Source organism: Protopterus annectens, chromosome 3.part1, assembly GCF_019279795.1.
Source record: "Protopterus annectens isolate FY-2018-M chromosome 3.part1, PAN1.0, whole genome shotgun sequence".
Taxonomy (NCBI): domain Eukaryota; kingdom Metazoa; phylum Chordata; order Ceratodontiformes; family Protopteridae; genus Protopterus; species Protopterus annectens.
Window position 1 is genome coordinate 918095734 of NC_056732.1, and position 23424 is coordinate 918119157.

The window sequence follows — 23424 nt, forward strand, 5'->3', positions numbered from 1 at the left end:
GCATCATGGTTAAATGGATTCCAAGCATTAGAGGATCCAGGACTGAGCCCGTTGAATACTGCTGCTTACAGATTAGGCATTGGAGATGGATGTCCCCTATGTTGAGCATGTGTGTCATCAATGGGCCATTAAGTGACCCCTACAATGATAGAACCATGGATGCCTAAGTGGGTGCATTGTACCTGATGCCTGAGTGGGGGATATAGTCAGACAACTTGGCTCAATCCAGGGGGTAGTGTGCCTTGATGTCCCCTCACTCACATCCTTGGTGACTGCTTTGGAAATGTCCACCACATTTAACAGTCATGATCCCCCTGTCAGACATCCAAACTGTGTGCAGCTAACTGTGTGTAGATCACATATATGTGTGCTGATCAGCTCCATGATGATTGCCCCTTTGGCAATGCAGATATGGACACACAGGCAAAGATGTCTATAGTTTTGGTGATCAGTGCATGCACCACCTCTGTGCAAGGGTATAACAGTTGCCATTGTCCAATCAGCTGGGGTTTAGGCAGTGGTTTCAGTGTGATTGCAAGGTGTTCCCAATAGTGTTTCTAATCCATGACGCATCCCATGTAGGATGTAGCTGGGAATGTTAGCGTGTCCAATAGATGCTGTGTATCCTCCATGGAGAGGCCATTTACGACCTGTTCTGTAGATATGAAAGTTATGGGACAGGTTGTAGGAATGTCATATGTCACATGTGTTGGGGACATGTGAGTAAAGTTGACACAGAACATATGGGACTACAGATTAGCTATGGCTACAGAATCATTCTATGTGGCATCATTAAGTATGAGTTCACCGACAATCTGGGCCTGTGCTTTGGGGTTACACATGTAACTGGAATGTGTGTTGTGGTTCTGCATTGTGTGGGTGGCTAATTTTGTCACTTATTGTGTCTACACAACATCATAACACTATGTTGTTGTTGTATCTTAGGAGGTTGTGTCACCATTTGGGAGGGGGGCACCCTCATCCCAGCTATCACACAGCAATGTCCACCTCCTATTTTGCAGCCTGATAATGGCAGGTCTCCACCAGGCAGAGCTTCTGTGTCATGAGGAGCCTGTGTTCCGCCTGTCAGGTACAGTCAAGTTCATTCAGTTGTAATGCTGCTGCCATAATGCATGGGTGTACAGCTCTGCATACATGCCATCCAATCAGAGGGGGAAGGTGTAGTCAAGCTAAGTAAACCATCCCACATGAGGTAATAAATGGCTTTCTTGAAATATATGTCTATATTGTCTGAGGAGGGGTTAGTGCTGGTAGTTTTAATGACACTGATCTGTGGTCAGATCCCACAAGGGAGGACCTCACGTCAGAGGGCTACAGTGGTCACCCATATTGCTAAACACATGTTGCAATTCATTGGTTCCCCTTGGGGGGATGTCATTGCACTGCTCCAGGATATTGAAGTTAAGGATGTAGACAAACCTTTGAGCAAGTGAGCTGCAGCATGACTAAGCAACACAGCTGGCACTCATTTAATGCCACCCCACAACATGGTGTAATGATATATCTTGATAGAGACATGTACCTACAAATACACACAATGGGTGTCTGGATATATGGAACTGCTCCTGTAGCCGGGTATTGCTTGATTATGTGCCCTTGCAGTACTGAATAGCACCTGCATTGTCTCCAGGAAACCACAGTGTTTCACAAAGTCTGAATGTGTATCTATCCTTAATGAGTATGATTACACCACCTGCATGATCTTGAATACTGCCATTTTTGAGGTGTGAAGATGTGGATGGACTTGTAGTCTTGTATGGTTGTGGTGCAGTCCACAGCCTTGAACCAGATGTCCTTGACTGCACACATGTCTGCATAATCCAGGGTGGGGACACATTACACAGAGTGGGGTTCAGTCTTGCCAAAGCCACCATGTAGAAGCATAGCCATGATGTTGTATACAGATGGTGTTCTCATTGCCAATTTTCCCTGAACAGTGCAGCTAAGATACATTGTGGGGGGTCAGTAGCCATGGCTATTACTGAAATCTCAGAGGTGAGATATGAACACCATCAGTGGTGCAGCACATGAAATCTGCCAGTTACACACATGTATGGCTATGGAGGTTATCTGTTGACCTATACCCTGTTAATTTACTGAGTGTATATTTCAGGTAAAATTATCAAAACTCAAGCTTGAGCCTTAATTTGGGTATTGCACTACATCTATATCTAAAATTTGTTGGTGCACTACTTATAAGTTAATATGTAACAGTTGACTGGTGTCTGAATGAAACACACATGCAGTGAATACTGGAATAATGAAAACTTATTTCAAAGATTACTTATCAAAGTACAACATAGAGCGGCACGATGTCAGGGCATTTTTATAGGCTATGCTTGTAAAGACTCCAGGGCCATTAGCCTAGTACACACCTATGGATCTATAAGCAATCCTGTTGTAAACTTTACTGATAATGTTCCTTCAAATCTGACATTTAGACACATGGATAAGCGTCCAGGTCTTCACTTACCTTACCCATATACAGTATTCATTTCCTGGGTGAAATATACAGCATTATTTCAGACAAAATGAGCAGAACAGAGGCTAGAATTTTAAGCTGGGTAATGCACTACACTTATTTCAGACAGTTTTTGCTGCAGTCTTTATTGATGTACATTTAACAGTTGACTGGTGTCAGATTAGAACACACATGCAGTGAATACAGGAAACGTGAACACTTTTTATTTGTAAACATTACCTATCAAAGCACCATCACCCTTTAGAATTCATTGATTAATGTTGCATGTAGACCATGGATAGCTGTGTAAGACGTCTAATAAATAACCCATACACCCTGCCCATTAATTGAGTGCAACCTACAGCATATTTCAGACAATGAGAAGACCAGAACAGTGATTCTTAATATTTGTAGAGCCCAACATCAACTGATGTTTAAAAGCTATACTGTACAGTATTGCAGGTTTACCTGATGAAACTTGTTTTACCATTACAGGTAGGCAGTGACACATTACTAAATATGTTACATGTCCCAGGTATGTCATACCTGACTGTTAAGAATGCAAACTCTGTAACTATGATCAAAATCAAAAACGTGGAAACCAAGTTCCTTTGAAATTAAAAAGTGAGTGATGTGCCTTGGTTTCCACGTTTTTGTTTCTGTTCAGAATTTTCAAGTCGAATTTTTAAACTCTGGAACTAATTTATTATAAGATTACATCATGCATTAACTTATTACTTTGAAGTTTCCCTACTTTCCTCACTCTTGTTCATCCTGGCCAGGTGCCCTGTATGGGACTGGACATTGCAAGTTTTCTCTTCTGCAGCTGTTGAAAGAGAAGCAAACAATTAGGCATACCAGTTTTGCACAGATTCAGCTTGTATATTTCTAAAATACTGCCTGACATAGCTGCATGTCTGTAGAGTCTGCCCAGCCCAGGTTTCTTGGACCCAGGTGTCCAAGGATCCCCTCTTCCTATGCTTCAGGTCAATGTAGTGGTGACAACAATGCTCAGCAGTGCAAGGGATACCAGGAGCACTGGTAAGTTCCTTAACCAACTGATTCTAGGCCTCAGACTTATACTCTGACCCCTGGCAATTGCCCTGCAGCAGACAGGGTTCATGTTTTTTCATCAGGAGTCCAACAAACACTTTGAAATCTTGGCTCCCCATCTTTGCAGCTGAAATCATGCTCCCTCACTAGTGCCCCCAGGCATATCGGCAGCCAAGTGAAAAATCCAATGAATGGTGTGAAATCCCCACCTATTGGCCTTTATGTATGCTGCATTCCTGCAATTACAAGTCATACTATAACTTTCAAAAAAGTGCAGCATTGCTTAACATTGTGCAAACTTGCACAAACCATTTCAGTGAAGCTGAGCATCACTCAAACTCATACAGATCAAGTATAAGCATAGTTTAGCAATGCAAAAATGTTGTAGACCATTGACCATGTTTAAGAGGTGCTTAGCTTCATGCAGCTTTTCTAAATGTAACGTTTTTTTAATTTTAAATTAAACTGATGTTTCAGTCACCTGACTAATTTTCAAAGCAATAAATGTGCTCAGTACTCAAACCCAGGACCTACTACATTGGAGCTCATGACTCTAGCCAGTTAGATGGGACAGGGAAGCAGTATATCTTCACATATACTACTAAGATACCCATTAGCATTGTATAGCAAAGCTGCATGGGTTTGCATGTTGCTAAGCACAGCAGAGCTACAACAATTAAATATGTCCAATTTCTATTTTTAGATGTCTAATGGCATTGCTAAGCACCATGCTACTCAGAGCAAACAGGGAGAGACTAAAATATAATACAATTGATCACATCTACTTTTTATTTCTAGATATATAACAGATGTCAGGTGTATATTTATAAGCACAACTTGGCATTGCTAAGCAATTCACCACTCTACATAAACAGGGGGAAACAAAAAAAGAAAGAAAACAAAAATTGATTACATCCAGTTTCTATTTTTAGATATATAACAGATGTCAGGTGTATATGTATAAGTGCAGCTCAGCATCGCTAAGCACCACGCCACACCGTGCAAACAACACATACCAATAAAAAAATAAATAAAAATACTGTCTTATGCTTACCACCTGTTCAGACATTTTCTGCACAGTCCAGAAGTATGGGACAGCCTCTGCACTGCTGTTTGCACATATTCAATAGCTGTGTAACTCTGATTTCCCTTAACAGTGCACCATAGTTAACATCTGTGATGAGGTGCCAGGGAGGAACTATGGCAGGGTACACAGATGCAGTCCATGTAGGTTCTACACAGAGCCTATAGGGATTTAATTGAATCATGGGTATTAATTGTAAGAAATCAGAAATGATGAAATCATAGTTTGATACTTACATTAGACACAAACATGAGCATTGGAATAACAATATGGAAACCTTATAAGAAAACATACATGAGTAAATTGGAAAGAGAGTAATGGAAGTATACCAAGGGTATCCATGGATGTGAAAATTTAAGATATTTTGAAAGACTAAAATAGCTGAACATGTATAGTGTCTTATATAGACATTTAAGAGGAGACCTTTTTCAGGTAATAGGGCATTTAAAAACAACTACCTCTGGGAATGATTGGGTTTAACAAGAAGTAGTAGCGAATCATCAGTCAACTTAAACAGAAGATTATATAAGAATGAAAGGTTTACTGTTTGGTTCTTTGAAAGTAACTGATGCATGTAATAGACTACTAAATCACATTAACATACGCGCCAGTTTAGATATTTTTAAGAAAAATCTGGATACTTACTATGGGAATAACTGTTGGTATATTTACAGGCTAGAAAGGCATTATTGCTAGTGCCTGAAATATTTGTATGCATGCATGTACGTATATATACATGTACTGAAAATTATTAGACCAACTGTCAGATTTGATCAGACATCTTTATAGTCTGCATTGTTGGAGAGCATGCCAGAGATAACTCCACAGACAATCTCAACTTAGTAGTACCCCAATTACTAATTGAAGTGGCTGGGATTTTCCCAGCACAAGCATTTTGTCCTCAAGATTGAAAGATAATTTTTTTGTTTTTTTTTTGCACAAAGGCATGTGGTGAATTCTTAGGATGAAATGAATTGTAATTTTTGAAGAATGCATGAGATTAATTGTTTTCAATTGCCATCTACCTTGACTAACAACTTATGTTCCAAACCAATTTGTATGTAACTTTCCTCACTGTCAGACAAATGGAAAAAAACTAGACTACTGTCTTTGGAGCAATAATCTAGGTCACATTTGTAGTAGCCACAGACAGAGGGCTTTCTCTTCCAGCTTGTAGACATTATTATGGCTACACATTAGAAAAATCTTGCATCCTACTGTCCATTCCATATCTGTTCTCTCTGATGCACAAGCTCAGGAAAGAAAGCAGCTATTTAGGAGTGCTTAATTCTAGTAGGAACTTCAGCATTTTAAGAGGAGGAATTTGAGCTACTACTTTTGATAGTTAAAGGTAAGGGAACAATCAATGGGCTGAGGCATTACCAGTTTTAGTTTATTGCTTGTCCACTTAGTCACCATTTTCTCAGGTGCTGGTACTAATGTGTGCTATGGCAAAGAATGTAAATTGCAGTTATAGTGTCCTCACCAGTGCTCATGGTTGCAAGCAGGCAAAAAAAAATGCAGCTAAGAGGAAGGGACTGTGACCTATTAGTTGAGTGAAAAAAATTGTTTTTCACATACTTTACACATATATATGATAAATGTATTTAGCGATTGAAGCTGGGATGATGCTGTTTATTGACTAGTGCAGGATCTAATCATGCAAGGATGAGAGTAACATAGGTTCATAGATTAATTGGTAAGTACTAGGCTAGTTGCCCTTGTGGGCCATTTTAAGCCTAGCTTATTTCACTTTTTGTGCTTGAATTAACCTATCCTGCTTGGTTAGAGATTGGCGTTACCCATCCCGTGGTTGTTAATGTGATGATGTGAGGTATTGCCAACTATGCCAGGAGAAGAAGGGCAGCGAATGTGTAACATATGCAGTCATGGCTAGCTAGAATTTGAAAAAGAATTATAAATCATTTGTATATCAAACTGATTTGTACAGATGCTTGTGTTCAAAAATGTATTTGTAAAGCTGCTTGTGTTAAAAATGTACCAACATTGTGCCATGCCAGACAGAAAAAAGAAATATACATGTATTATTGTAACTGTTTAAATGTATATGTTTTAATAGAGGATACTGGAAGAGAAGATATTAATCTCAATCCATCTGACTTTGGAAAATAGTAAGAAATTAAATTACTGAGCCAAGGCCATAGATATGTTATCTTACAGTTCTCAATGCAGCCAGAGACAAAAAGTCTGTACTAAGAAGCTTTCCGCATTGTCATTGGGGTAAATTAAGTGCTACTCTGGAAGGATACAGATTTGACATTGTTTTATGACTTTCAGGAGCTGGCAGCAGATCTTAGCAAGGACCTGTGAGTGCATTATAGACACATAGGTGCTAATTCCTGACAGCTTCTAGCCAAGAGGGGACACATGGGAACCAGAAGTCAGATGAACAGATGTATGTGATGTCAATCTGCAATCCATTACTAAAAATAATGTCTAATACTAGGTGAGAATCAAGTCTCAGAGCAGTCTGTTTTTGTATCCTGACAGATAAGGATTTCTCACCTACTTCATCTTGCCTTGCTCTAGGAAGTAACCAAGGAATAATAATTCTTTAGATCAGTCAGGAAAGTATAGTGAGATTAGTTAAGTAATGTTTTTCTACAACTGTGTGAATCTTTTCCACCTTTGTTATTTTTAATATTTTCTGTGACTGAAACTCTGGTGTTTATTATAAACAGATATTTAGTACTTTCATGTGTTTTTTATTATTTATTATTAAATGTATTTAAATGTTTCATTGTGGCTGTTCTTATAGAGTAGGCCACTCCTGAAAGCCTGGTTGTTTGGTCAACATTATCATTTGTATTAATGTCACTCAGTATAATTAGGTACCCTTGCAAGAGCCTTAGACTAGCTGGCTTTGTGGTGTCTGGTGGCAGCATAACTACCTTATAGTCTGAGCAGAATGGGGCATAGTTAGTAAAAAGTGTGTGTGTGTGTGTGTGTGTGTATGTGTGTGTGTGTGTGTGTGTGTGTGTGTGTGTGTGTGTGTGTGTGTGTGTGTGTGTGTGTGTGTGTGTGAGTGCTACTTGGAGCAGTGACATGAAGCACTGTTTTCACAGAGATGGTGCTGGAGGACTTGGCTTGGACACTCAGCTGAAGACTCATCCCTACAGCTATACCAGTGGGGAGACTTATTGGGGAGGGAGACAGATAGAGAAAATCCAGACCCCAGCATGAGTGTGTTCCCTGTGTGCTCTTAAGGGAAATTGTGCTTGATGTGGAAAGCTGCATCTGGGAATACTGGGTGTATTCATTTTTGTTCCAAGTGAATGCTCATCTCCAGTGCCAGTGGTGATGATTCAGGCTCCTTGACTGATGGTCAAGAGTGGTGATGTCATAAGTATGTATTACATCTAATAAGAATAACTGGGATTATACCATAGATAATTTTAGTGGACACGTGCATGGGATGATGCATATAGGAGTTGCCTCTGTCCATTAGTAGTACATCTGGCAGTCAGGGGTAAATGTTCTGTTTCCCATCCATATGTCAAAGTTGCCCTTGAATATGGACTTGGATGAACTATGCTTTATGTGGATGGGGAGTCTGTTCCAGAGCAGTGGTATGCTTTGTGAGGATATACCTGTCCCTCCAAACTGTTGTGTTGATGTTGCAGAAGAGGTATAGATCCATAGACTGAGTATTTCTGATGACATTTGACTTGCTTATGTGCAGTAAATCCATTAGTATTGGGTTGAAGGATGGCTTGTAGGCCAGACAAAGGTCACCTCTTAGCAATCTGTGGGATACTGAGTACAGTCACATGGCTTTGAGTTGGTCCATGTAGGACATGTTTTAGACCTTGTATCCTTTTACTAAGGTATCTGTGTGAGTGTTCCAGTTGTTGCATATGTCTGGAAAATACATGTCAAAGGAGACATTATACTCAATGATTGGCCTAATGAGGGCTGAGTAAAGGTGGACAATGCCATGCAATTATTAAAGCCTGAGGTAATGGCTGCAAAGGTAAGGTATATAGAAGCATATAAAGATATAGAGGTATTATGTAGGCAAACAATACAATAACATAATTACTCTTTTGAATTGCATGTTATTTATATGTGAGACACGTTATATTGTTACAAATTATTTATTTACTATTTTGATTGAGAAGGCTGTTAGTCTAGCCTACTTAAAGGGTTTTGATCACAGGTATTTACTGTGGGGGCTCACATTTTATATAAAACAGACTGTAGATTCATTCATTGATTTGGGCATTGATAATACTGTATCCCAGAGATTTCTAAACCTAACAGATGTCTCTGGATATGATGGGGCGACTGCATAATAGGTTACCCAGGTATCCGGGCTTAACTCATGCCCTCCAGTACAGCTCTTTTGAGTGTGTGCCTTTAACCCCCAATGAGTGTTGCTTGAACTTTTAAAAAATGAAATAATCACCTTACAGTTCTAACAAATACTCAGTGACAGATCAAATATCAATACAATTTTGTTTGCCATCATGTAGGCTTCAAGATAAATTATTCTGACACCTTGTATGTAGCATGTTTTTTGAATTATTAATGCAAACATGAACAAGCAACATTTGATGCCTAGAGGCGCAGTAGAAGATAACTGCAGAAATGCCTGGAGGCGCACTCAGCTGTAATGAGTTTATGAACAGGACACATAAGTTTGACATTTCATTTCAAAGAAGCCACATGGAATATAGGAGGAAATACAAACCCTATTACAAGTAGGAAAAGATAGCAAAAAATACAGAAGTAGGCTTTTATGGAGAGAGGACTTCAGGTATCTAAGTTAAAAATTATGGATTCATACACCATAATTTGAAACAGCATAAACTAGGTATTTGCAGATCATGCATCAGAAGTAGGGAAATAGCATGGCAGTACTATTTCACAGGACACTGAATGTTGTAGAGAGGGAGATCCTGATAATCAGTCCAGGTAGGTGTATTTTATAGACTGGCATAATATACAATCACAAATGGACTATAGGAAATGTCTATGTCCCAAACAGAGATGACCTGAAATTTGTTTGGACAAATCCTAAAGATATAAGAGCAGGTGGTTGATGACGTACAATACACTATGTTATTGGGAGACCTTAATCTAATTTTACAAGCTCCACTGGATATACTGTATAATAAAGGAGAATGACATAGAAAAACACAAGAGGTACTCATCAAGTGACTAGACGTGAGGGAGTGGTGTGACAGCAGGAAGCTCATGGGGGAGTACCATACTCAAAGGACTTATATAAACACAGGAAATGCAGAGCTTGATAAAGGTGGTATACACAGGGGAAGACACATTTCTGATCATTCTGTTGTGACAGGATGATTCCAGCTCTTTCTACACTCCTTTGTGTTGCGATGTTGGAAATATGCCCATTATAAATGTAAAGATACATGTGCAGTAGGCTTAGTTAAGGAAGTTTTAGCTTAAAATTTTGCTGTAGATGAGAAATTGGGTCCCAACTGGTGAAGATAATGTAAGACGGTCATAACAGGAGAAATAATGACAAGAGAAGGGAGACAAATAAAGAAATTTCCATTTTTGTGGAAAGAAAGGACCAACAGTTATAGGCTATTCAGAGGGCAATTCTAGCTAGGGGGAACAGGGGGCGTCATTTTATTGACAAGGGAATGTTATGCAAGCAGGAATTAGATTTGTTAATGACACTGTGGGGAGAAGAAAAATTAGTGGAAAAGGGGATTATTGTTGACTTAAAGGAGATTGACATCTGAAACAGACTGCATGGGCATTTAAGTCATAGACTACAGCCAAAGTTGTAGGACCCGTGCTGGATGAGGTGGGAGCAATGATACAAGGAGATAAAAAGATCAGAGAGGTGCTTTTTGTAAATATTATGCTGGGTTTCATATATATATATATATATATATATATATATATATATATATATATATATATATATATATATATATATATATATATATATATATATATATATATATGCAGTGGGAACCAAGGAGGAAAGTAGGACTTTGTGCCATTATACACCAAGAAGCTTAATAATAATACCTATTTTTTAATCAGATAGGTTCATTGGACATATAGACCTATTTCAGGGCTGACATGGGAACAATATCATGTTAAATGACATTCAGGGTCACCTAAAAGACAAATGAGAGTTGAGGGAATCAAAATCTGTATTATAAGCACTCCAGCAAATAACCTTTGCACCAAATGCCAGATGGTGCAGATCAACTTTGGGTTGTGCTGAATAGGGAGACATTAGAACAAAAGACTAAAAAGCAAATAGTTAATTTGATACCAAATAAGGCAGTGGTGGTAGATGGCTTTCTTGCACAACTGGACAGAAAAACAAGTAACACATTTGTTTGATAGATATTTACAATAATGTAATTAAATATGAAGATTTAAACATGTTAGTCAGTGAAGCAGGTATAGTGGTATTACTGAAAACCATTGATATCTACACATGAATAAGTAACTTTACATCAATTTCATTGATTAATGTTGATGTTAAAATTTTTACAAATGTGCTAAGACTAGAGAAAATTCTCCCCATCTTCACAGAATGTGGAAAAATGAGTGTGTGCCTGGCAGAGGATCAATAGTTGGGGGGATGGCGTGGGACTGATTTAATTACTATCAAAATAGAGGTGTGGATTCAATAAAGCCAACACAGTCTGCTAAGATGGACATGGCGTGTAGAGCTGTACAAACACAGTAAACATTGTGGCATATTAATTACAGCATATGCAGCTGAATTGTATGCTTATTAACCAGTCCAAGATGGAAGAGCTATTCAACAAGCTATAAAGCAATTATGTAGACTGCAATATAAAAAGAAGACAGTTGCACTGGTGTAAGCAATACTCATAAACAGTTGTGTGATCATTCATTGTACTAAACTTGTAAGCAACACGTACGAACAATTGAGAGTGTAGAAATGTAATATGTCTGTATAATACTGTATTGGAAATGGGAGTTGCTTAAATGCACAATGCAAAGTTGCTTCTGTAGCAAAGAGAGACAAGAACCCTTTACTGTGTTTTCTAGGCACAGTTGTCTAAAAGTTAAAATCCAGACTTGTGTAAAAATCTGTAATATGCATGAAAATGTTCTTTCTAATGTTTTTCCTTTTTTTTCTGACATTTTTTTATAGTATTAATATCTGTATGGTGCACGGCTTTTCCCAAACACAGTGAAATGGAAAATACATTAAAGTTAAAGTGAAGTTACTTGTATGATAAAGACTGCATCAATTACAGATGTGAATCAAGTGTGTGTGTAACACACCTAGTAAACATGATGAAGTGTACAGTATAAAGCATATTTCGATCATGGTTCAACTCCCACATTTACTTTTTAATGATGAAACTTAACAAATACTTTTTAAAAGGATAATGTATATTTACCTTTGCATGTTACATTTGCACATTGATTACGTTTACACAAACATGGTCTAATAAGCCCAGACACAAGCAGACATTATCATTTTCAAAATGGATACACTGTTGCACTTTTGGTTCCCATCGCACAAACCCACTAAGTGGCATTGTGTGATGGTCCTCAGCACCTGCAGGTCCAGAACACCCACAGAAAATAGTTAAGACACTTGTCAGTTTCAAAAAGGATACATTGTTTCAACTTTTGCTTACCATTGTGCAAACACGCTAAGTGACATTGCACAATGGTCAACAACACCTGCAGGGTCTGAACACCTGCAGGCACTTAGGAGACACTTGTTAGTTTCAAAAACAGATACATTCTATCAAATGTTTTTTGCCACCACACAAACATGCTAAGTGGCATTGTGCGGTGGTCAGCACACATACAATTGTACTGAATGTGAAAATATACAGCTGCTGCCTAATTGTTCCTGTATCAGGAGATGTAAGTTAAGGGCTACAATACAGGTGAGCCTGAATTTTTAATACAGCAAAGGCTAAAGTTTTATTGCTGCTCTTCAAATTTGCTTTATATGAAAATTAACATTAGAAAAATAACTACACACAGAAATAACTATCTTTAGTGGGTACATTGAGCATACAGAAGATATCAGATATAATATTAAATGTGCAACTGTGTGTATCAGTAGAATTATGGCTGTACAATTAAAGATTTATTTGCTGAACCTTCATGTCACACACATACATGGTTAGAACTAATGAGCAGGTCAGACAAATAAGGTCTCAGTTGCAATTAGCAGTCTGCACAGTAATGAATGTAAAAAAATACACGTGCAGCTCAACCTTACCTGTAGCAAATGGTATAAGTTAGCGCTCACAATATAGTCGAGCCAGGGTTCTAATCGAACTCACTCACAATTGTATTAATGCTTGTCCACTCAATTAAAAAAAAAATAACTGGAGCTCATATAAATTATATATGTGATTGAGGGTATACTGACAATTATATTTCTGTAATTATAATTGCCTTTTCTGGCTTTGGCTGAACTTAATACTTCATTGATAGTCACATACACATGAATGGATAACCTGTGACCTTATCAGGTCACACATGTACACGGTGAACCCCTCAATCTGCCCTGTATACATATATATATATATATATATATATATATATATATATATATATATATATATATATATATAATTAATGAGCATGTCTGATAAGTACTTCTTCTGTGGTAAAGAAGAAAAAAACACCTATGCAGGTAAATATGTTTTGCCTATTTTACATAGGTTTGAATCCCACATTGTACAAATTACATTTATCAGTATGTAAAGACACCAAAATGTGTCAGGTCATAAAATGTATTCCTCTAATACATGTCTGCAAAGTCATATCAATTAACAGTTACAGCTGTGTTCAAACCAGAAACTAACAGTGACTGTCACATTACCCTTCGTAGTTCACAAACTGTTTTCTTCTGTGTTTGGCACTATTGCTCTGTGCTTAACACTGTGCAAACATGGTTGGTATGGTTGCTTGGGGATTGCACAATAGCTGTAAAATGTGATTTTTTTTTTCAAATTGGTTAGAAAACACTCTTACTGTTGCTGTTGGACCTGTACAAACTTGATAGGAGCTAGCAGAGAAGCTGCCCATTTTAGGGTCAAAGTTAGGGTATTGAGGAGTCCAGAATTTCCATTGGACTCTTCTTGAAGTGTCACAGCCATAGACTACTGCAGGGAGACTATACCAGGTCTCAATACAAATCTGAGGCTTAGAATAATCTAGCCAAGGCTGTCTCCAGTGCAACTGGAATTCCATGTACTGGAGAGCAATGTAGGCACCACTATAACAACATGAAAAGGCTCAAGCAGGAACAACTCAACCAGTTGCTGTATGAGTTTAAGACTGCTGACATCCCACAGTTCTGCAAGTATGCAGATAATAATATCTAAAATTAGCTGGATATAGCCAAGACTGGTAAGCATAATGCTCTTCTCTTTTTCTCCCCCTTTTCTCTTACAGGAGATAGCAGTGAACAGAGATGACCATGGTGAGCATTTGGAAAGACTAAGAGAAACAAGGGGTAAGTATGCAGCACAAATGAATAAAAATATTGCTCTTAAAACATTATTAGACAATTAAGCATGCATATTTTAACTGTAAAATCAAGCATGCATCTTTCAGTATATAGCTCACGTCAACTGTAGGAGTCAACAGTAATAGTGTATTCAGATGTTGTTGGTTCAAAATCCCACTAGTAACAATTATATATAGAGCAATAATTTAAAAATATTACATAATAATTTCAATAAAATTAGCATACATGACATGCTGTTAATTAAATCTGTCTTATTTGATCAAGCATATCTGCAATATATGCATATTGTAAGTATTACTTGGAACAATCATCAGTCATCATTTGTAGTTGTTAAAAAGTATAGTTAATATGAATGCAAAATTATTTTATTTGTATCATAGAAATGTACTGCATGTCACATACGATGGTACTAATGATTTTCATTTTTTCCTCTCACCCCACCACTTTTCTCTCTTTTTTTTTTTATATGTGTGGCCATAACATTCTGATGTCATCAATTTCTGCTAACAAAATGATTTACAACACAGGCAGGTAGGTCAACCAGTGCAACTCAGCTTACCCCCCCATCCAACGGCTCCTGCACTGACTCCCAGCACATCTGGGACCCAACCTGGTAGTACTGCCTCTGCAGCCCATGCACTACCTGGGCCCTCAACATCGGGTAGGTGGTAATTTTGTCACCTGGCAGGAGATGCCAGGCATAGTGTGTGAAGTAATGCAAAGTACCATTGGTGCACAACTCAGCCAGATAGAGAAGATGCTCACTGGAATGCTGGGCAAATGAAAATGTCAAGCACTCCAACAGCAAGCTGGGGGACAGTGATGACAGTTCTGAGGATGAGGACTAGATTCTCACTATCCCCAAGCTTGATGAGCATGGGCATCCCTATCCCCAATAATGGTGTCCCCCAACGTGTTGTGACCCTCACCATCCATGTCTCTTGCCTCGTTTGCCCTGTCTGCACTCACTTCCTCAGCTACCCAACTTATCTGACCCTGAAATACCTACTTCCCTAACATTCCTCTCTTACTGAAATAAAAACTCAAAAATGGGCACCTCTCCCCAAAAAATAGCACCCCCTACATATCTCTTCACTTTGAACATTTGTCTTATTGACACACTTGATTTGTTCCAGTTGGCTATACAACATGATTGCATTGTTGTCACCCATATTTGTTGAGGTGAAACTGCAAATCATCCAGTATTCTATACATATTCATTTTACACTATTGAAGAAGTGGACAGCTATGGTTCTTTCCTAATTTCCTCCTGCACATTCCTATATTGCTTTCCTTTTGTTCTTCCCCATGCTTGTCCCCTGATTTCACCACTTTCCTATCTACCCAATTTTCACACCTTTAATCTGGTCAAAAATAGTATCAGACACCACACACATAAATAATAAATCCCTAATGAAGTCCTTCACTTTTTGTCCTCTGAGTTTGCATGGAGTTTGCCATCATGCATCAATGCTGGGCAATATTGAATAGCTGTTCACTTCCTATGGCATGGCGTGATTACCTCCACATGATGCTGATTAAACCCACTGCAATAAGGAAATGCACAGTTAAAGTAGAATACAGGAGCTCATATTAAAACTTTCATATGAAATATTTATTTAGACTGATGACCTTATAAATATGTAACTCCACATGTGTACTGTTGATATAAATCACTTGAGTACCATTTGGTGTTATACAGTACCTCACTGTAGTCATTCCCTCTCATATTTCTAATAATAATCACATGTATTTAATTAATGACATCATAAATACATATGTAAAAATATTAGCTAGAACTTATTTCAAACCCTGTATCATCTGTACTCAAAGTAAAAACTCAGTGCTCTTACACCTGCTGCTACAGAGTCAACAAGGCAACAGGTGTACTTCATCCACTCTGTACTGTCCAGTGTGCTACTTGCCACACTTCTCTGCTTAGTGTGCTTGTGCAGAGGAAAGTGAACCTATACAATGCTTATAATTTTCTGAATGAAACAAAGACCCATGTTTGCTCATCACTTAATTATGTGCAAATGGGGAAAGAAGTATAAATATTTTTTAAGGTTATAAAATTTATGACATAACACATCCAATATGAACTAGTTATGAACACCATAGTATCTGTTAGCTGTGTCCACCAGAGCAAGTATGGAGAAGTACTTCTTAAGTTCAACTAAAGTCCTTAAATGTGTATCTCATATGTGCAGTTATTGATTGTGCAAACCAGCTGTTGGGTGGTGCACTATGGAAAGTGCTTATTAGCATATATTACTTACGTTTACTGTCTAGTTAGTCTTCATACTATTACTAAAGGGAAGACATTTCATTCCTATAGGGAAGGCACTTTTTAATGATTGAACAGATATTTACACTGAGTCACATGATACTTGCAGTCATGCACTTGAACCTTGATATGTCAATACTTGTTCCCAAATGTCAACTACACTACAGAAATAAATACAAAAAATGCATTGTTACATAACATGCACATCTTTATAATGACAATACGCATTCAGATTGTCTTATACTTGTATTAATGTGGACAGCAATTCTTCACAAATATGATCACAAAAATCTGTGTGTCTGTATGTGACAATTTAAGTGTGTAATGTACACAATATCCTAGGGACAGCCACATATGTTTCATTTCTGCTACATGCATCCCTGACAGATGTCTGCATCTAGTTTGACACACTATCTCTTAAAGTCTTCCTGCACATTTTAAACAAAACAGGAAATAGTACAGCCACACTTTGCATACCACTCTCATAACACAATATGTTAACCAGATCATATAATGATGATGGCATCACCTATAAAGACCACTATGACAAATCAAATACATACTTCAAAAGAGCATAACTGTGTATCCTGTCAGTAATTCAGTCCCATGGAGTGCAAATATTTTGACAGTCATACATGGCTACCCATCCATTTCATACAGGCCTCCCAACATCTTCTCTCAAACATCCAGTAATGATGCCATCCAGTATAAGTTGTCCAGCACCATTACAAAAGTCAGATTTGTGACATGATGTTTGCATTAAGTACAGAGCTGTCTAGCTGGTGTATTTAGGTAGGGTTTTAATCGCACTGTAGTCAGCTGATATGTGTCTGTGTTCAGTTGGTTGACATTCAAGTAAGCATTTTAAACCAGCAGGTGAAACACTTCTACTACCATCTTCTTCTCAACAGACACTGCTGATGTCATCAACTATAAAGTGTTGTCTGACACTATAGAAGCCCGACTTGTGCTGTGGTGATTGTGTTAAGTACTGTGCTCACTAGGCATGGGGGCTAATCTCACTGTGGTCGACTGGTGTGTCTGTTAGTGCTCACTTGGTTTGACATTCAAGAGACCAGCATGTGAGACACTCATGTTACCACCTTCTTCTCAACAGATGCTGCTGATGTCATCAGCTATAAATTATTGTCTGACACTGTAGAAGTCACATTTGTGCTGTGGTGCTTGTGTTAAATACTGTGGTCTCTAGAAAATCAAGTAGGGATTCTACTCACACTGTGGTCATCTTGTGTGTGTGTCTGTCTGTCTGGGCTCACTTGGTCGACATTCAACTGACCATTTTAAAACAGCATGTGAGATACTCCTATTACCATCTTCTTCTTTTCAACAGGCACTGCTTATGTCATCAGCTATAAAGTGTTGTCTGACACTACAGAAACCAAACTCATGTGTGGCACTTGTATTAAATACTGTTCTCAGTAGATAGCAAAGCAGGAGATATACTTTCACTGTGGTCAGCTGGTATGTGTGTATCTATCTGTGTTCACTTGGTTGACATTCAAAAGGCCACTTCAGATGAGCATATGAGAAGGCCCCATTACAATCTTCTTCTCAGGAGTCACTGCTGATGTCATCAGCTATAAAGTATTGTCTGACAGTGTAGAAGCCAGCCTTGTGCTGTGGAGCTTGCATTAAGTACTATGCTCTAAAGATAGGCAGGTAGGGTTTCTACTCTCACTGCAGTTAGCTGGTGTTTGTGTGTCTGTCAGTGGTGACTTGGTTGACATTCAAGAGACCATTTTAGACCAGCATGTGAAACACTCCTATTACTATCTTCTTCTCAACAGACACTGCTGATCTAATCTTACAATGGTGAACTGGTTTGTGTGTGCATTTAACAATCAGTATGGTGACAGTTTTAGAACACTTGAGCTCACAGTTATGTCAGACCCTCCTCTGAACATCTTATAACATACACTAATTATGTCATCCTGTAAAACATGCACTCTGACAGCATTCAAGACAAACCTGTGGTATGGCAGTAAAATTAACTACTGTGTTTTCAAGATAGTTTACCTATGTGTTCATATTTATATATATATATATATATATATATATATATATATATATATATATATATCTTCTCTCTTCTTCTCTTTCAGCTGTTCCCATTAGGGGTCACCACAGCAGATCATCTGTTTCCATTTCTTCCTGTCCTCTGCATATTGCTCCGTCACAACAACCACCTGCATGTCCTCTCTCACCACATCCATAAACCTTATCTAAGGCCTTCCTCTTTTCCTGATACCTGGCAGCTCCATACTTAGTATCCTTTTCCCAATATACCCAGCATCCCTCCTCAGCATATTTCCAAACCAAAGGAATCTCACCTCTCTGACTTTGTCTCCAAACCGTCCAACCTGAATTGACCCTCTAATATACTGACTCTTAATCCTGTCCATCCTTGTCACACCCAGTGCAAATCTTAACATCTTTAACTCTTCCACTTCTGGCTCTGACTCCTGCCTTTTTGTCAATGCCACCATCTCCAACCCATACAACATAGCTGGTCTCACTACCCTCTTATAGACCTTCGCTTTCACTCTTACTGGTACCCGTCTATCACAAATCACTCCTGACACTCTTCTCCACCCATTCCACCCAGCCTGTACTCTCTTCTTCACCTCTCTTCCACACTCACCATTACTCTGAACTGTTGATCCCAAGTACTTAAACTCATCCACCTTCGCCAACTCTACTCCCTGCATCCTCACCATTCCCCTATCCTCCCTCTCATTTACACACACTTATTCTGTCTTAGTCCTGCTGACCTTCATTCCTCTCCTTTCTAGAGCATATCTCCACCTCTCCAGGATCTCCTCAACCTGGTCCCTACTCTCACTGCAGATCACAATGTCATCTGCAAACATCATAGTCCATGGGGCCTCCTGTCTGAGCTCGTTTGTCAACCTGTCCATCACCATTGCAAATAAGAAAAGGCTCAGAGCTGATTCTTGATGTAATTCCACCTCCACCTTAAATGCATCTGTCACTCCCACTGCAGACTTCACCACTGTCACACTACCCTCATACATATCCTGTACCACTCTTACATAATTCTCTGCCACTCCTGACTTCCTCATACAATACCCCAACTCCTCTCTAGGCACCCTATCATATGCTTTCTCCAAGTCCACAAAGACACAATGCAACTCCTTCTGACCTTCTCTATATTTCTCCATCAACACTCTCAGAGCAAACATTGCATCTGTAGTGCTCTTTCCCAGCATGAAACCATATAGCTGATCGCTAATTATCACCTCCCTTCTTAACCTAGCTTCCACTACTCTTTCCCATAACTTCAAGCTGTGACTGATCCGTTTTATCCCTCTGCAGTTACTACAGCTTTGCACATCACCCTTATTCTTAAAAATAGGCACTAAAATACTTTTTCTCCACTCCTCAGGCATCCTCTGACTTTCCAAGATTTCATTAAACAATCTGGTTAAAAACTCGGCTGCCATTTCTCCTAAGCACTTCCATGCTTCCACTGGTATGTCAAATGGACCAACAGGCTTTCCATTCTTCATCCTCTTCATAGCTGTCTGTACTTCCTCCTTGCTAATCTGTTTCACTTCCTGATTCACTATCCCCACATCATCCAACCTTCTCTCTCTCTCTCATTCTCTTCATTCATCAGCCCCTCAAAGTGCTCTTTCCATCTGCTCAACACACTCTCCTCACTTGTGAGTACATTTCCCTCATTATCCTTTATCACCCTTACCTGTTGCACATCGTTCCCAGCTTTGTTCCTCTATCTAGCCAATCAGTACAGGTCCTTTTCTCCCTCTTTAGTGTCCAACCTTTCATACAACTCTCCATATGCCTTATCCTTAGCCTTCACCACCTCTCTCTTTGCCATGCTCCTCATCTCCTTATACTCCTGTCTACTTTCTTCATCTCTCTTACAATCCCACTTCTTCTTTGCCAGCCTCATCCACTGTATAGTCTCCTGTACTTCCTCATTCCACCACCTTATCCTCCTTCCTCTGTCCAGATGTCACACCAAGCACCTTTCTAGCTGTCTCCCTTACCATCTCTGCTGTAGTCACTCAGCTATTCATCAACTCTTCACTTCCCCCAGTGCCTGTTTTAACTTTTCCCTGAACTCCAACTCACAATCACCCTTTTCAACTTCCACCATTTGATGCTTGGCACTGCTCTCACACTTGTCCTTCTCTTCTTGATCACCAATGTCATCTTACAGACTACCATTCTATGCTGCCTAACTATACTTTCCCCTGTCACCGCTTTACAGTCTCCAATCTCCTTCAGACTGGCCCACATGCATAGGATATAATCCACGTGTGTGCATCTTCCACCACTCTTGTACATCACACTATGCTCCTCCTTCTTCTTAAAATACGTATTCACCATAGCCATGTCTATCCTTTTCGCAAAACCTACTACCATCTGACCTTCTGCATTCCTCTCCTTAACACCATACCTGCCCATCACTTTCTCATCCCCTCTGTTCCCTTCACCAACATGACCATTGAAATCCACTCCAATCCCCAGTCTCTCACCCATGAGTACACTCACCACCACTTCATCCAACTCACTCCAAAATTTTTCTTTCTCATCCATCACACACCCAACTTGAGGAGCATATGCACTAACAATATTCATCATTACACCATCAGTTTCCAGCTTCATAAACATCACTCCATCTGAAACTCTTTTTACCTCCAAAACACTCTTGGCATACTGCTCCTTCAGGATAACCCCACCCCATTTTTCCTTCCATTCACACCATGATAGAACAATTTCAACCCACCTCCTATACACCTGGCCTTACTCCCCTTCCATCTGGTCTCTTGCACACACAATATATCAACCTTCCTTCTCTCTATCATATCAGCTAGCTCTCTCCCTATACCAGTAATACTGCCAACATTCAAAGTTCCTACCCTCTCGATTACACTCCAAACCTTCCTCCTCTCTTTCTGCTTTCGGGTATGCCTTCCCCCTCTTTTTCTCCTTTGGCGAACAGTAGCCCAATTTCCACCAGCACCCTGTTGGCTAACAGTACTGGTGGCAGACATTGTTAGGGTTCAAATCTAGCAGCAGGCAAATTGAGTGTGTATACATCCAAATATTACTTTTGAGACAATTTAACACAGACATGTGACTCCACATCCATGTCAGACACTCTTCCCAACATATTTTTTTCAGCATACAGTGATGCTATTAAACTCCATAAAGTGCAATGTGACAGTGATAATGTCACACATATGAGGCAGACACTCTTCTCAACATATTCTTTTCAGCATACAATGATGCTATCAAACTCCATAAAGTGCAATGTGACAGTGATAAAGTCACACATATGAGGTAGTACTATTGTTACATTGCATGGCATTCATATGCTATACCTACACAGGTGTAATGTTCAAATCAGACCCAGTCTACTGCTGTGAGTGTGGTTGGTGGTATATCATGGCCATTGCATGATCTTTTGAATCACTCTACATTTCACTACCACTTAAGAGAATGTTTAATGTAGCCCAATGTATCCACCATCCTCTTTTTTACATCTGGCTACATGACATTCTTCCTACAGAGGAGTGGAGGATGCCCTCAATGTCAAGTATGCATACATACATCATGCAGCAGAGGTCTTCTATAAGCCTCTGCAAGCCATCTCCAGACCACTGCATGTGTGATTGCTAATTCTGTCATGGTGTGGTGCACATGTCCCATATGGACAGTGGTAGTTTGTAATGCAATCCAACAAATACAGACATATATATGATACTCTTACTATCTTCCATCATATATATATGTTTGTTTTAAATGGTGTAACAATGGCTAGAATTAATGAGATGTTGGCTGTTAGCATGATAATGTTGTCTGACCCTATGAACATTAGACATGTCAATGTTGCTGTCTTTGACATTTGCTTTGTTGAGGTGTGGATGTACAATATGCCTACACGAGGTTATTACAATCTGAGACTGAGCTAATGTATTGCTGTCCACCGCTGCCAGTTCATTACATCCTCCTTCTATAACAGCTGCAGTAATATGCCAACTGAGAATTGTTGCCATGGTATGACAACATTTTATGTATATTGTTGACTTATTAAGACATGTGTTGTTGTAGTGGGGCAGATCAACATTCTGCACTATTCACATTCCACCATCACAGAGACACTTGCAGTATGGAATTCATACTGATTACATGGGAACATAAGTTTTGTTTCATCCACATGTCATAATGCTGTAATATGCACAACAATATCATATGTTTTGATTAAATTTTAACCTTTTGGAATTCATTGTATGTGCAGTTGTGTTGTCATTCCCAAAGATTACTGAGGTGGTCAGCAGCACCATTGTGCATTTGTGTCAGGAAATGTTCTGTATGAGTCACAATCTACTGAACTGTAATGTGTCCTTATATGGCATCAGGCCATTCAAACACGGTTTTCGCATGAAACACATGTAGGCATATGTTGTGCAATTGATGTAGTTATGTGACAGTGGTACAGTTGTATGACTGTGTGAATAGTACCAGTGTGTGGAATGTGATGCTTGACCAAGGTTGTATTTGGAGGTCTTTCCACAAATAATTTATTTCAATAAATGTGAAATGTTAAGGGGAATACACAACTAAGTACAGATCTGTATGTGGATGCCACCAGACATACTCAACTGGATAATACAGACAATCTGCTAGCTGACAGCTTGCCTCACACTTCACTGCCATGTCGCCACTGGCCATCAGCCTAAGCATATATGTGAACATTACTCAGTTTTTATTCTCAGGTGGGCAGCTCATCTGTGCACTGTCTGTGACTAATATCACTAAATCAGTGGGCCCTGACAACATCACAGTTCACCTGTAGCTTGACTTAAAACCTGACTTAGCAGACATAGTTGGATTCCTAATTCAACACAACCTCCATACAGCCTATGTTGTTGTAGAAGGGTCTCAGCAACCTGTATCCATCTGACTGGGGGAGGTGACCATCACCTTATGTGTGGAGTTAT